Consider the following 16,323-nt stretch of genomic DNA (forward strand, 5'->3'; position numbering starts at 1 on the left):
GGTCTCCTGCTGTGCAGCACGCATCGGCGTGTTTGACAGTGGGAGACCAATGATCTGAATGGGCAGAGAGCCGGGGTAAGCTAGTAACCATGGTACACATCGGGTAACTATGCAAAGTGGTTTCCATAGTTACCCAATGTGTACACTGGTTAACAGCGTACGCCGGCTCCGGCACACATGTGCCGAGAGTCGGGGTAAGCTAGTAACCATGTTACACATTGGGTAACTAAGCAAAGCGGTTTCTATAGTTACCCGATTTGTACCATGGTTACCAGCGTACGCCGGCTCCGGCACACGTGTGCCGGGAGCCGGGGTAAGCTAGTGGTTTCACACATCCGGCTTTTCTTGACTTTGTCGGATGCTGCGCGCCCCAGAGAAAATATGGGTCTTTTTAATAAAAATATTCTCTATATTTACTTCTCTCCGGCTCTGCTGCCTCCCGCTCCTTATCGCCGCTCATTATACTCACTGAATATTCAGTGCCCTGAGGAGCTGGAAGCAGGAACAGCACTGGGGACTTCAGTGCCGGGGACCGCATCGCTGGGTGAGTGTACAGCAGTGTGTGTGTGTGTGTGTGTGTGTGTGTGTGTGTGTGTGTGTACATGCATGTGCGCTGTGTGTATGCGCTCGGTGTATCCATGTGTGTCTGCTGTGTGTGTATATACATGCATGTGCGCTGTGTGTATGCGCCCAGTGTATCCATGTGTGTCTGCTATGTGTGTATATGTGCTCAGTGTGTATATACATGCATGTGCGCTGTGTGTATGCGCCCAGTGTATCCATGTGTGTCTGCTATGTGTGTATATGTGCTCAGTGTGTGTGTATACATGTATGTGTGTATGCGTCGGTGTATCCATGTGTGTCTGCTATGTGTGTGTGTAACCGTACACTGTACAGGACAGTGGCTGCGCCGCAACTTCCTGGTCACATGAAAACACGTGATCGGAGGTTGTCGCGCGGCAACTGTAGTGTACACAGTGCACGGGAGCGCGCCGGATGCGACAAAGTGGAGAAAAGGTAAGCGACAGTGCTGACGTGTGTCGGGAGCCGGGGTAAGGCTAGTAACCATCTTACACATCGGTAACTAAGGAAAGCGGTTTCTATAGTTACCCGATGTGTACTATGGATACCAGCCTACACCGGCTCCGGCACACGTGTGCTAGTGGCTTTTCTCCACTTTGTCTTGCGGTGTGGGCTTCGGGTGCTGCAGCAGTCACCTGGGTGTCGAGCGTCTTTGTGTGGGTTCGGGGAATGCGTGCGGGGGGACGGGGCCAGGGCGAGCATCCAATGCGTGAGGGGGCGGGGCCTGGCCAAGCGTCCAATGTGTGCAGGGTGCCGGGGCGAGCGGCCAATCCATGGGGGGGGCAGAGCCAGGGCAAGCCGAGTGGCCAATCCGTGCTGGGGGGGCGGGGCCGAGCCCAGCGGCCAATCCGCTGGTTGTCACCGTAAGGACACAATTTTGGAGCAAGACAGACAGACAGACAGAATAAGGCAATTATATATATATACTAGAAGGTGGCCCGATTCTACGCATCGGGTATTCTAGAATTTACGTATTGTGTAGTTAATGTATGATTTTTGTTATATATATATATTATAGATGTTGTTGTGGTAGTTACCAAGTGTTTGTGTAGGGGCTGTACATGTTCTGGGTGTAGCGGGGGGTGAGAGCGGTGTTGTTTGTGTGTTGCGTTGTGTGTCATTATTTGTGGAGCGCTGTGTGTCTGTATCGTTGTGTATGTGTGTTGCGCGGTTTGTGTGGGTGTGTGTGTTTGTTTTGGGGGGAGGTATGTTTTGTGCAATGTGTGTGTTGTGCGGTATGTGCGTATATTTGTGTGTGCCGCGGTGTTTGTGTGTTGGGTGTTGTGTGTCTGCTGCGTTGAGTGTGCATGTGAGTCTGAGTGAGTGTGAGTGTAAGTCTGCGTGTGCGTGGCAGCCAATCCGTGCGGGGGGGTCGGATCCGAGGCGAGCGGCCAATCCATGCGGGGGAGGAGCCGAGGCAAGGCGAGCGGCCAATCCGTGCGGGGGGCGGGGCCATGGCGAGCCCAGCGGCCAATCAGCTTTGTGTCACCGTAAGGACACTTAGTGTCACCGTAAGGACACAATTTTGGAGCATGACAGACAGACAGACAGACAGACAGACAGACAGACAGACAGACAGACTAAGGCAATTATATATATAGATGTTTATTTGTATATGTATATTCCCTCTAAAAAAATCCTGTACCTCTACTATGGACAAGAGCTGTATCTGTGTTCTTCCCTAGTTGATTGTAAAGAAATGTGATTCCTTCTTTATGTAATTATTTTCGTTTATTTTTTGTATCTCATTTCTCATAGTTAACTCTGTGAATAAGGCCATAGGCCGAAACGTCAGAGATTACTTGTTTACCCCAAGAAGTTCTATTCCTTTGCTTCTCTTTTTTGATTCTGAATAAAATCATCATTTATTGACATTTGAGTGTGCAGTGTAACTATATATGAATCTAATATATAAAGGTGTGTGTCCGTCCACTAAACGAATCCGCACTGTAACATTTACAATCACAAAATTTTGCACAGACGCCTCATGTGACTCAGGAAATGTCATAGACTATGTTTTGATGGAAAATTTAACCCCGCGCTTTACAGTTACTCTTCAAAAAACCTGCTTACATTAAAGTGAATGGAGCTGGGAGCTACAGGTTATTAATATGAGCTCTGATTGGTTGCGAGAATAACAAAGGAAATTGTTAATATAAGAAGCTTATGTGTGAGGTAATATGATGTCAGTGGAAAGACAGAGAGAGACAGACTGAGAGACAGACAGACAGAGACAGACGGAGAAATACAGACAGGGAAAGAGACAGAGACAAACAGACCGAGACAGATAGGAAAAAATAGCCAGACAGAGACAGACAGAATGACAGACGGGGAAAGAGACAGACAGAAGCAGACAGGGAGAGAGACAGAGACATTCAGAGACTGACAGAGGTAGACCGGGAAAGAGACAGAGGAAAAACAGACAGAGACAGACAGGGGAAAAAAGGCATACAGACAGGGAAAGAGGCAGACGGAGGGAAAGAGGCAGACGGAGGGAAAGAGGCAGAGAGAGAAACAGACACACAGAGAGATAGAGAGAGAGAGACTAATGCAGAGATAGACAGACAGGGACTGAAAGGCCAAGAGAGAGACAGGTAGGTAGTTGCATGCTTGCTAATCTGGGAGTCCTCCTGTTGCAGGCAACACACAACAAGGAGACCTTATCAGCTTTAGTCTGGGAATCTTACTGTGCTAAAATGAAGAATACATCAAACATGAGGTTAGTATAATGAAGGTGACTGAAAAATCCAAATATTGGGTGTGGTGTGATAGCCAGAGACCAGATAAAAGCAGTAGGTGGAATGATGGTCAGTGTCTCCCCATAGGCGGAGTTTACCATTCTGGGAAAAGGGTAAATGAGTGGTGACTGAACTGGTAGAAAAAAACAGATAAAAAAAGACATTGTCTAGGGACATTCATAATAATGATCTGTTGGAGATCAAAACATTAAAACTATATAAAGTCGTATCTTCTGTATAACGACCAGACAAATCGTCAGTGTACCCTGAAAAACAAAAAGAGAATTTTCATTCTTTTTTTCATTACATAAATAAGCTGCATATGTACCGCCCCGTGGCTCGGCCGGTTGCTGAGCCGCTCGGATCCGTGCTCGTCGGTGGGTGGCTCGAGCTCTTCACGGATCCGGGGGTCACGTCGCTTTGAAAGGGGGGTTGGCGCTACACGTAGGGACTTCGGTGGGGAGATCCACTGCCAGAACCGCGGTGGTTTGTAGGGGATTTACGTTCGTGACGCCACCCACGGGTTGTGGTGAATGGATGGGCACCACCGCTGCCGTTGACTAGGCTCCCGGGGACGGTGGTGTGCAGCTTGGTGTTGACCCCCCCCCCTCCGTGGGTAGGGGGATGGTGGTCCCGGGGGCCCGAGGGAGGTGCTGAGGTGAGATGATGGATGCGTGCTGGGGTGTCGGTGCGGTGCGGTGCGCGGCCCGAAGACACTGTTGTACTCACTATGAGAAAATACGCTGGAGTCTCTGGTAAACCAAACAAGATGGTGAACGGTGCCTGCAGCCGGCTGCAGTTTTCCCTTAACAGGTTGGTGGTTTCCTCCTTTCTCCTGCACCTCTCTTGTGTAATGAATCACGACTCTTATGCCTAAGCAACAGTAGTCCGCTCTCCAGCTTATGTGTCGGGAGAGCCCTGTTTTCCCGCAGACCTGGGCCCTTGGTCTCTATGCCTTGGCGGTGGCATTATATAAACAAAAAATTATTCCCAAATTTCATAAATTTATTAAATACAAAGATAGATATAAATGCCACACCTTTTAGTGAAAATTCAGAAAATCAATTTGTCACATAACATAGACCATTTATTTGGTCACCTCTGGCCTTGAATATCAAGGACAGGGTTTACATAGTTATACCAGACAGTTTGATACAATAAATAAGTTCACACAGGGAACAAGGATACCACCATAATTAACTTAAGGACTGTATGTATTCTTCCACAGAACAATTATCACAAAGATCACGTAGGCATGTAATCCAGATGAGTCCAAGTAGGTCAATAGGTGTATGATATCCGGTCCCAATTAATATTAAGGTGAACTGCCGACCATCAAATCAATTGGATTCAATCTCCACCTCGACGCGTTTCCCCACATAAAAATCTGTGGTTCATCAGGAGGCTATGGAAGGTAAATGTAATCTGTCAGAATTGAAGCATAATACCATAAATATAGTTCATAGAAAAACACACCAATACATGTGGATCAAAGATAGACAGGAGGAGATAACAAAATACTACTTGCCAAAAGGAAGGATGATTAGAAAATGCAGATCCATGGCGCATTTCTTTAACCAGATCAGCAGCAGCACAGAAGAATCCTGTAGTGATGAACAGCTACCACCGTCCTAAGGAGCGTCATGGAGCTACATGTCAATGAGGGGTTTAAATAGCCCGCAGAGACCAAATCAGCTGTGGGCCATTCAATCAGTTAGAGTGAACGTCATAGTACCGCTACCGCGCATGCGCGATGCAGCGCCACCACCGCGCATGCGCGATGCGGAGACCCAAGGACAGTGAGCGTCACTACATCGCTCACGCGCACACGTGATCCAACGCCAACAGTGCACGTGCGCGAGACGGATACACATTAGAGACAAACAGTGTTGTAAAAGCCATCACGCATGCGTGAGATCTCTGCTGGTGCAAAAACCCGTCACGTAAGTTGCGGTCACATGATCATACTAGGAGAACGTAATATCCTGAGTTAACGCAGGCGCAGTAGGTACTCAAAGGCATAGGACCCAATAAGGTTAACCCAGGCTTGTGTACATACACACCGCGCCTGCACAAGTCCATCAATAAAAAATATCTAGATAAATCTAGAATGATTAGAAGATTATTTAACAGAAAACAGCATTATAAGCAGAGATCCCACGCTTACAAAAGCGCTAATAGGTCAAACCAGGTCACAGTATGATAAATATACTATTTGACAGAACTTCATAATAGTCCATTAATTAAGGTATCGGAATAAAGGATGAAAATACCAACCCCTATATCCCTGTGTATAATACACTTACAGAAAACCCATGAAAGATACAGGCTTGTCATTTCACTATCCCAGAATTTCCAAAGGGCAAATAGATAGAAGATAAAAGGATATTTCCCAACAAGGTGGATAGTGCCAAAAAGGCACTTTGTCTCTAAATATATGGCGTAATTGATTACAAAACGGTAAGGGTCCCTCAATACCTAAGTAGGTAGGAAACAGTTAAAGGAGAGTTGCTCGTTGAGCCCCCCCGGGGTTAAAGATCCCATTCTGAAAATCCATGCGGATTCTTTTTGAAGAAGGACTCACTCTATCAAAATCCCCCCCCCCTTGGGCTACGTCTAACTAATTCAAGTACTGAAACTGGATATGCTCGATATCACCATGATGTACAGATACGCCATATATTTAGAGACAAAGTGCCTTTTTGGCACTATCCACATTGTTAGGAAATATCCTTTTATCTTCTATCTATTTGCCCTTTGGAAATTCTGGGATAGTGAAATGACAAGCCTGTATCTTTCATGGGTTTTCTGTAAGTGTATTATACACAGGGATATAGGGGTTGGTATTTTCATCCCTTATTCCGATACCTTAATTAATGGAATCTTAGGATTTTTTGCCCTGTCTTTCCTCTATTATTGATTTGTGATGCATATGTGTGTGTGTATATATATATATATATATATATACATATATATATATATATATATATATATATATATATATATATATATATATATATATATATATATATATATATATATATATATATATATTCATATGAAAAAGTTTGGGCACCCCTATTAATGTTAACCTTTTCTCTTTAGAACAATTTGGGTTTTAGCAACAGCTATTTCAGTTTCATATATCTAATAACTGATGATAATATTTCTGGATTGAAATGAGGTTTATTGTACTAACAGAAAATCTGCAATTCGCATTTAAACAAAACTTGACCGGTGCAAAAGTATGGGCACCCTTATCAATTTCTTGATTTGAACACTCCTAGCTACTTTTTACTGACTTACTAAAGCACTAAATTGGTTTTGTAACCTCAGTGAGCTTTGAACTTCATAGCCAGGTGTATCCAATCATGAGAAAAAATATTTAAGGTGGCCACTTGCAAGTAGTTCTCCTATTTGAATCTCCTATGAAGAGTGGCATCATGGGCTCCTCAAAACAACTCTCAAATGATCTGAAAACAAAGATTATTCAACATAGTTGTTCAGGGGAAGGATACAAGAAGTTGTCTCAGACATTTAAACTGTCAGTTTCCACTGTGAGGAACATAGTAAGGAAATGGAAGAACACAGGTACAGTTCTTGTTAAGCCCAGAAGTGGCAGGCCAAGAAAAATATCAGAAAGGCAGAGAAGAAGAATGGTGAGAACAGTCAAGGACAATCCACAGACCACCTCCAAAGACCTGCAGCATCATCTTGCTGCAGATGGTGTCACTGTGCATCGGTCAACAATACAGCGCATGTTGCACAAGGAGAAGCTGTATGGGAGAGTGATGTGAAAGAAGCCATTTCTGCAAGCACGCCACAAACAGAGTCGCCTGAGGTATGCAAAAGCACATTTGGACAAGCCAGTTACATTTTGGAAGAAGGTCCTGTGGACTGATGAAACAAAGATTGAGTTGTTTGGTCCTACAAAAAGGCGTTATGCATGGAAGCAAAAAAACACGGTATTCCAAGAAAAGCACTTGCTACCCACAGTAACATTTGGTGGAGGTTCCATCATGCTTTGGGGCTGTGTGGCCAATGCAGGCACCGGGAATCTTGTTAAAGTTGAGAGTCGCATGGATTCAACTCAGTATCAGCAGATTCTTGACAATAATGTGCAAGAATCAGTGACGAAGTTCAAGTTACGCAGGGGATGGATATTTCAGCAAGACAATGATCCAAAGCACCGCTCCAAATCTACTCAGGCATTCATGCAGAGGAACAATTACAATGTTCTGGAATGGCCATCCCAGTCCCCAGACCTGAATATCATTGAAAATCTGTGAATTGATTTGAAGTGTGCTGTCCATGCTCAGCAACCATCAAACTTAACTGAACTGGAATTATTTTGTAAACAGGAATGGTCAAATATACCTTCATCCAGGATCCAGGAACTCATTAAAAGCTACAGGAAGCGACTAGAGGCTGTGATTTTTGCAAAAGGAGGATCTACAAAATATTAAAGTCACTTTTATGTTGAGGTGCCCATACTTTTGCACCGGTCAAATTTTGTTTAAATGCGGATTGCAAATTTTCTGTTAGTACAATAAACCTCATTTCAATCCAGAAATATTACTCAGTCCATCAGTTATTAGATATATGAAACTGAAATAGCTGTTGCAAAAACCCAAATTGTTATAAAGAAAAAAGGTTAACATTAATAGGGGTGCCCAAACTTTTTCATATGACTGTATACAAGGGAACACTTATCTACCCTATTAGTGGTCATATATAGGTAGGTTCTAAAGAATTGAATATAGTTCATTTTATAGAGAGCTCTTTTCTTCTCTATTAATACTACATCTTCATATTCATTAATAAAGAACGTAATATTTCTTTTGATTCTTTTTCATCTATTGATCGTATATCTAACTTGTTAGTACCGATTCATATGTAACGGTTTTGTACATTTTTGTATGTTATGATATTATGATATTACCTTGTATCCCTCTCAGATTGTAAACATTTTTTCTTTTATATGTTTTATATTATATATAGATTATCTCTGACGAAGGCCCGAGACTGTGGCCGAAACGTTAGAACTGTGAACCCTTCTTTGACCTTTGCACCAATAAAAACAAGCAGACTGAATTTCAAGTTTTCTTTTGTTCTTTTTCCAGCTTTTATGTGTGCCCGAGTTATTTTTTCAATAAAAATATCAGCCAGCAGCCGCTCGGAATTGCCGCATCCATTAGGTGCAACAGTCCTGGGACTCTACCCAGCTCATCCCGAATTGCCCTGGTGCGATGGCAATCAGTGTAATAAGGTGTTAATGGCAGCCCATAGGTGCCACTAAGTCCTAGGTTAATCATGGCAGGCGTCTATGAGACATTTCCCATGATTAATCTGTAAGTTAAAGAAAATAAACACATACACTCAAAGAATCCTTTATTTGTAATAAAAGACAAAAAAAAATCACCCTCTTTCACCTCTTTATTAAAATTCCCAAACACCTCTTCAGGTCCAACATAATCTACACGAGGTCCCACGACGCATCCAGCTCTGCTACATCGGAAGCTGACAGCGAGTGGCCACAGACCACGACCACTCTCTGCGAGCTCCACGGAGCAACTAAAGTGTGAGTCGCGCTGTTATCGATGACGTCACTTAGGTTACCCACGGCCACAGCTCTCAGGTGGAGGACTAGAGCTGTGGCTGTGGGTAACCTGAGTGATGGCACCACTGATTGCGCGGCTTACTTCAGTCCTTCAGGTGACCCGTGGACGGCCATAGCTGACGTCCTCCATCTGTGACAGCAAGTCGCCCAAGTGACTGAAGTGAGCCCCATGATCAACGGTGCCCACATACAGGTGATTTGCAGTGATCAGGCGGAGGACTCCAGCTGACCATGGGTAACCTGAGTGATGGCACCGCTGATTGCGTGGTTCACTTCAGTCACTCAGGGGATTTGTGGTCACCGGTGAGTCTTTCACCGGTGACCGCAAATCAAGCCGCGGCACACAGACAGAGCTGCGCGATGACAATGGCGTTGGGTGAAGTTCATCCGAGTTCATTCTGATTGCGCGGCTCTGTCTCGCAGCCATCCATGCTCTATGAGGATGTAGCAGAGCCGAGTGGGAACGCGCTGTCAAATATGCATCCAAAATGCAATCAAAATGCATTCAAAATGCATCCAAAACACAGCATTTTGGATGCGTTTTGAACCACACATGCAGTGACAATACGCTGCGCTTTATTTTTCATGCCAGAATGCAACGTGCGCACAAACCCTAAGAGCCAAACAAAAAAAATCTTTCATATAAAAAAACCTTTTTATTTCAAAATATCGTAAAACAAAATTAAAATAGGTCGCTTAGAATAGACCTGAATGGTTGTATGTGACACAACAACAATATTAAATGCATATATAAATACACAGTCACTGTAACAGTATAAATGGTCCACTGGGAAAAGAGGGCAAAAGATGATTCCACCAGATATCCACTAGATGGCAGTGTGCTTCACAAATGACATCAATTTGATAGATGATGTGAATATATAATCTGCATGAACACATGCTAAAAACACAAAAAAACTTTAACACCGGAAAAGTTAAATCTGAGAACTAAGTCACAAGTTTCACATAAAAGAATTTTTATTGCAGGACATTGGATTATACAATGAAAATAGTCTGCCTTTTGCAGATCTCACTTGGACCATTTAGCTTCATGTCATAATAGTATGACTTCTACAGTAGAGTAAAGGAAAACGGTCATAGAAAGAAAAGCGCTATAACAGCCTCTGAGCATTCAAAGGAACCAAGCTGGAAAAGTATGAAGTCCATGTGCATTTAAAGGGAACCTGTCTTCTTTTCATTTCAGTCCAATCTGCAGACATACAAAGCACAGTGATCAGAGTAGATTGATCTACAGTTTTGTTAGAAAAGATTCAGTATTGCATTTTCATGGTGGCCGGTTCCGACTAAATTCATATGGGGTTTGCTCTTTTTCCAGCTTAGTTTTCTCCAATACTCAGAGGTTGTCGTATTTGTGTAAACAGGACTCACACCGCCAATCACTATGGTAGTGTGCCACCCCCGTGTCAGTGTCGCGGGCGGAGGAGGGGACGCTGCGCTCTCCCACTGCTCAGGTCCGGCTGCCGCTGCTGCTGCTCGGTGGCTTGAGCGATGGGCCGGATCCCGGGGACTCGAGCGGCGCTCCTCGCCCGTGAGTGAAAAGGGGTTGGTTTGGTTTTAGGGATATTGTCCGTGACGCCACCTACGGTTGTGGTGATTTTGTGGACACCACCGCTGCTCTGGACGGGGATCCCGGGGGCGGTGACAGGGAGCAGCTTTGTTGTTAATTCTCCCCTCCGTGGGTAGGGGGTTGGTTGTCCCGGGGCCCGGTGATGGGGTAGGGATGGATGACAGGCGGGTTGCGGGGCCTGATGAGGTGCAGGGTCGCGGGGGCAGCGCTGTGCCGCACGGCACGGTGGTACTCCCTCAGCCCAATGATGAGGACACAGTTCACGGTAAAACAAGCGGCTGGATGGACGGGTCCTTCGGACGGCTGCGGTGTTGTTGCTCCCGGCAGGTTAGCGGTGACTGTCTCTTCCCTGCACCTAAGATGTTTGTACAGTTCCAATGGGTTCCCACCGGTAACCCGCTCCCCGGCTTGGATATGGGCCGGAGGAGCCCCTTTTGCCCGCAGGCGCTGGCCCTGAGAAATGGTTGCCTTGGCGCTGGCGGTGTCTCCCTCACTAGGTTGGACTGTTGCCTTCTGTCGGGACTTGACTGTTTGGAAACCCAGGAGGTCCCCTTCACTAACGGATTTGGCAAATTCACGGCGACTCCTAGCCTTGCCGGGGTCCGAAAAGCCCCTGCCACTGGTGCTGGCTTCTCTTTGTGTACCGGTCCGGTACCGCCGGGCCACCACCCGTCCACGGTCCTTACGGTAGAGTTCAATCGGCCACTCCTGCAGACGGTCACCACCGTCTGCCAACCTTGCTGATCTGTCCGGGCTCCAACCCGGACACCTGCAGTGGCTCAGCACACTTTTAATCGCTGCACTTAACTCTGCTCTGCACTCAAGCTCTGCCTGAGCTAAACTGACTACAGTTTCCTGCCTCCAGGACTGTGAACTCCTCGGTGGGCGGGGCCAACCGCCTGGCTCACCCCCCTGGTGTGAACATCAGCCCCTGGAGGAAGGCAACAAGGGTTTTGTGTCTGACTTCGGTGTGCCTGACCGGGAGTGTGGGGTGTGTGGGTGTTGTGCTCTGTGGCCCCTGGCTTGTCCAGGGCGCCACATTCCCCCTTAGTTAAATGCAGACCGTCCTCGGGCTGCCCGTCCAACACCGGTTTTATTTTCACCAACTGGAAAATAGAAAAATGTAAAACGGTAACAGACATACAATTATAATAACATCTTCCCACATCGGGAGGTACTCTTACTTAAATGTTGCAACGGTTACGGCTTCCGCTCTCACCCACCCAAGCAACCTGGCCCTGATGCTGCCCCTAAGCAAACAGGCAGCACCCCTTGACCCCAGTCCTGCAAAAATTGCCCGAGCGGGTTCTGTCCTTTTCAGGGGACCCACATCCGTGGGGAACCCCTGAAACGCCCAGAGGATTGCCACCGGTTCCGGTGGTGGCTGGACCCCAGCCTGCTCCAGTGCGGGCCCTTCCTCCAATCTGCCTCTCTGGAGGTGGTACGGTGGAATCTATAACAACAAACATTATTTACAGGCCACAAGTTTGTGGTTGCCTTGCAAGTTCTCAGGCATGTTCATAGTCGTTTCTATGTAAAGTGGTAAAGGGGGGTCCCAACGGGGACCAGTTGCCGGCTACGACCGGTTCCAAATCAAGGTAGTAAATCAGATGAATCTTCGGTAATCATTTACTTATCATTCATTTTCAAAAACTTTCAAACTTTTAAACAGGTGGTCCCAACGGGGACGGTGACAACGGCATCCCGCTGCCCTTACTCTGACTCTTCGGTGTCTGCTGGGGGAGAGGGTGTGGCGGACACCCGGGCTTCATTGCTGCCCCTCAGCTTGGCGTCCAACGCAAACCACCCCCTCTCCACGCAGTACCGGGTGTACTGCACCAGATCTCCTGGCATCAGGTTACGGCCTGGGTGCTCTTCTGGCAGGTGAGCATTAACATCCCGCCGGGCTATAAAGACTTCGGCCTCCAGGCCCGGTTCATAAATGAAACCATAGCCCCGGCGGACATCAAACCGCCTCACCTGCCCCTCATACAGCGGGCCCCGGACAAGGAAGGTTGCCTGACGGAGGTTCTCTTTCTCCCGAATTGCACGGGCCACCAACTCCGCCTTCTTCCTTTCCCTCTCCTCGATTTCTGGGCCCAACGGTACCAGCTCCCTATCCCAATATGGCGCTGCTGCGAGCTCCGGCGCACGGGTCGGGCCCCCGAGACCTTTTGGACACTGCCCACTGCTGGTGACCTGGGCGGAAGGTCCTGCGGTGACTTTGCCTTGGACGCCGCCTTGCAGCGGCAACCCGGCGCAACCTCAGCCGAGGTATGGGGAATCGGCACAGGGGCTTTCCTCTGCTGGGCCTTCGGCACGGAGCGGGCTGTCGGCTCCGGCTCGGGGAATCTCTCGGGAGGTGCCTCCGGTTCCGGCTTCGGGGCTTTCCATGGGAGCACCTCCGGTCGGCTACGGGCTCCGGCTACAGGTCGGTCCGCCTGGGCGGACATGCTGGGTATCGCTACCGGTTGCGGGGGTAGCGGGCCTAGTGGCGGCGTCACAGCAGCCGGGACGGGTGGCGAGTGAGGCAGAAGGGCAAGGGGGTTCAGACCGGGTCCCGCAGCCGCGATGACCGACCCACTAGGGGTACCGGGGCGTGGGTCACTCACCCTCCCTTCCGCAACTTCCTCCTCGCGTATCTGCATGGTCGCTATGACCTCTGCCATGTCGGTCTCCCACTCCTCCAGGAGGAGCTGCATTTTGACCTGCAGCCGTTGTTGGAGCTGCGCGGTCCGGATCGCCACCCACGCCGCGGTTCCAGACGTGGGGGCTACGGTGCTTCGGGACGGCATGTACATCTTGCTGGCGGCCTCTCCCAGGAACAAGATGGCCGCAGAGTCCTGGCGTCCCTGCTTTTATAGCCGCGGCTACATGCGACCAGCCGCCATTTCGTCCCCCTTAGTCATTTTTCAGCTCCTCCTCTATTGGGGCAAGGTTTAGGCCTTCGCGCCTCCACTACTCGAGGAGACGCTCAAGCGGGAACTCTTCGCGCCCAAGATGGCGGTTTTTCAAATCTTCCGGCCGGACACCTCCGGCGGTAACAAGGCGCACTTCCACCAGACTGCAGAGCGGTAAGATCCTGTTCATGATGCCAAGTTGTCGCGGGCGGAGGAGGGGGCGCTGTGTTCTCCCACTGCTCGGGTCCGGCTGCCGCTGCTGCTGCTCGGTGACTCGAGCGATGGGCCGGATCCTGGGGACTCGAGCGGCGCTCCTCGCCCGTGAGTGAAAAGGGGTTGGTTTGGTTTTAGGGATATTGTCCGTGACGCCACCCATGGTTGTGGTGATTTTGTGGACACCACCGCTGCTCTGGACGGGGATCCCGGGGGCGGTGACAGGGAGCAGCTTTGTTGTTAATTCTCCCCTCCGTGGGTAGGGGGTTGGTTGTCCCGGGGCCCGGTGATGGGGTAGGGATGGATGACAGGCGGGTTGCGGGGCCTAATGAGGTGCAGGGTCGCGGGGGCAGCGCTGTGCCGCACGGCACGGTGGTACTCACTCAGCCCAATGATGAGGACACAGTTCACGGTAAAACAAGCGGCTGGATAGACGGGTCCTTAAGACGGCTGCGGTGTTGTTGCTCCCGGCAGGTTAGCGGTGACTGTCTCTTCCCTGCACCTAAGATGTTTGTACGGTTCCAATGGGTTCCCACCGGTAACCCGCTCCCCGGCTTGGATATGGGCCGGAGGAGCCCCTTTTGCCCGCAGGCGCTGGCCCTGAGAAACGGTTGCCTTGGCGGTGGCGGTGTCTCCCTCACTAGGTTGGACTGTTGCCTTCTGTCGGGACTTGACTGTTTGTAAACCCAGGAGGTCCCCTTCACTAACGGATTCGGCAAATTCACGGCGACTCCTAGCCTTGCCGGGGTCCGAAAAGCCCCTGCCACTGGTGCTGGCTTCTCTTTGTGTACCGGTCCGGTACCGCCGGGCCACCACCCGTCCACGGTTCTTACGGTAGACTCCAATCGGCCACTCCTGCAGACGGTCACCACCGTCTGCCAACCTTGCTGATCTGTCCGGGCTCCAACCCGGACACCTGCAGTGGCTCAGCACACTTTTACTCGCTGCACTTAACTCTGCTCTGCACTCAAGCTCTGCCTGAGCTAAACTGAGTACAGTTTCCTGCCTCCAGGACTGTGAACTCCTCGGTGGGCGGGGCCAACCACCTGGCCCACCCCCCCTGGTGTGAACATCAGCCCCTGGAGGAAGGCAAAAAGGGTTTTGTGTCTGACTTCGGTGTGCCTGACCGGGAGTGTGGGGTGTGTGGGTGTTGTGCTCTGTGGCCCCTGGCTTGTCCAGGGCGCCACATCAGCAGCCAGGCTGCTCGGATCCGGATCTGCGGTGGCTCAAGGGGTCTCCGGACCTGAGGGTCGGGGTCGTGCAGCCGCTCGGAATAAAAGGGTGAGTTTTACAGGGGATGGTGTGGAAAGTTTGTAACGCCACCCATGGTGTTTGGTAAGATGGAGTACCACCGCCGCGATTGGTAGTACCCGGTGGCGATGGTGTGGGCAGCCAGATGTTTTATTTACCCCTCCACTGGTAGGGGGTATGCCCCGGGACTCGGTGATGGTGATGGGGAGGTGCCGTTGGGACGGTAAGGGTCACTTATGTACTCACTCAGTCCAATAATGCTGACACAGACAACTGAGGTAAACGAAAGTTCTTGACACCGCTGCCGCTTAGAGGGAGCATGTCTGGATCCCATGCCCGTTGGTGTTGCTTGTTAGTCTGTGATCTTTACCTTGGCACCTAGTCTGCTGTTTGGTCCCTTTAGCCTGAAACTAATCGGGTCCCGCTCACCAGTGTGGCTAACTGGGTGAGCTTGCTCTCAGGGTTCACGCTTGGGATTTTCTGGACTATGTAGTTGGAAACTCCTATCCCCCTCGTTGTGCTAGTACCCCGATTTTGGAGCGGGTGGAGAACGGATCTTAAAGGCTCTGTCCTCGTCGGGTAAATTGTCAGTGCGCCTGAAGCTACTCCCTGACCAATGGTCTACGTACCCCGTTGTGCCCTGGCCCCTGCCTGGTAATGGCACAAGGCCGCCAGCTGTCCACCTCGACAGTCCGTGCCCCTTGTCACGATCCCCTGCGACCGGGGTCCAGCTCCTACCAAGTCCAAACCAACGTCTGCCACCTAGTAGTCTCAAGGAACCCAGCTCCTGACTTCTCCTCTCGAGAGTCACCACTCAACTAACTTGTGACCTCTCCTCTTGAGAGTCACCACTCAACCAACTGTCTCCTGACACTCCTGACCTCCCCTTAACCAACCCCCCAAGTGGCCAACCCTATTCCCTTCAGGTTAGCCACTGGTGTGTCTGGTGGGTGTGGTGCAGAGTGTTTCTAGGATTTTGATTAGCTTGTTCTTGGCAACACCAAAGGTCAGGGACCCGTAACCAAGGAGGAGGTGGATATTATACAGAAGGGCAGATTGCACAATACCCTGTGACGACCTGATAGGCCAGGGCGTCACAGTAGCCTATATACACTGAGCTATTAGCATATATCACTCAGCGTGCTTGTAGCAGGGAAATAATTGTGATATAATATAGATCTGGATGGTTGGGACAAAGGACCATGTGGTTTGACTTCTTTACCTTTTTAGATGGGAGGAGTCTTCAACACCTGGCAATACTCACGCCCCTGTGACATCACAGTTTACAGCCAATGACATGGGAAATAAATCTTTGTCACAGGCCCCTATTTAACCTGTCCTCATATGCTGTCAGGGGCTCTTTGTTCTTTCCCTTCTTCTCTTGTCTCACAAGGAACAACAGGACACGTAACTAACATGGCTGAGTATCAT

The sequence above is a fragment of the Anomaloglossus baeobatrachus genome, chromosome 1 (assembly GCF_048569485.1).
Source record: "Anomaloglossus baeobatrachus isolate aAnoBae1 chromosome 1, aAnoBae1.hap1, whole genome shotgun sequence".
Taxonomy (NCBI): Eukaryota; Metazoa; Chordata; class Amphibia; order Anura; family Aromobatidae; genus Anomaloglossus; species Anomaloglossus baeobatrachus.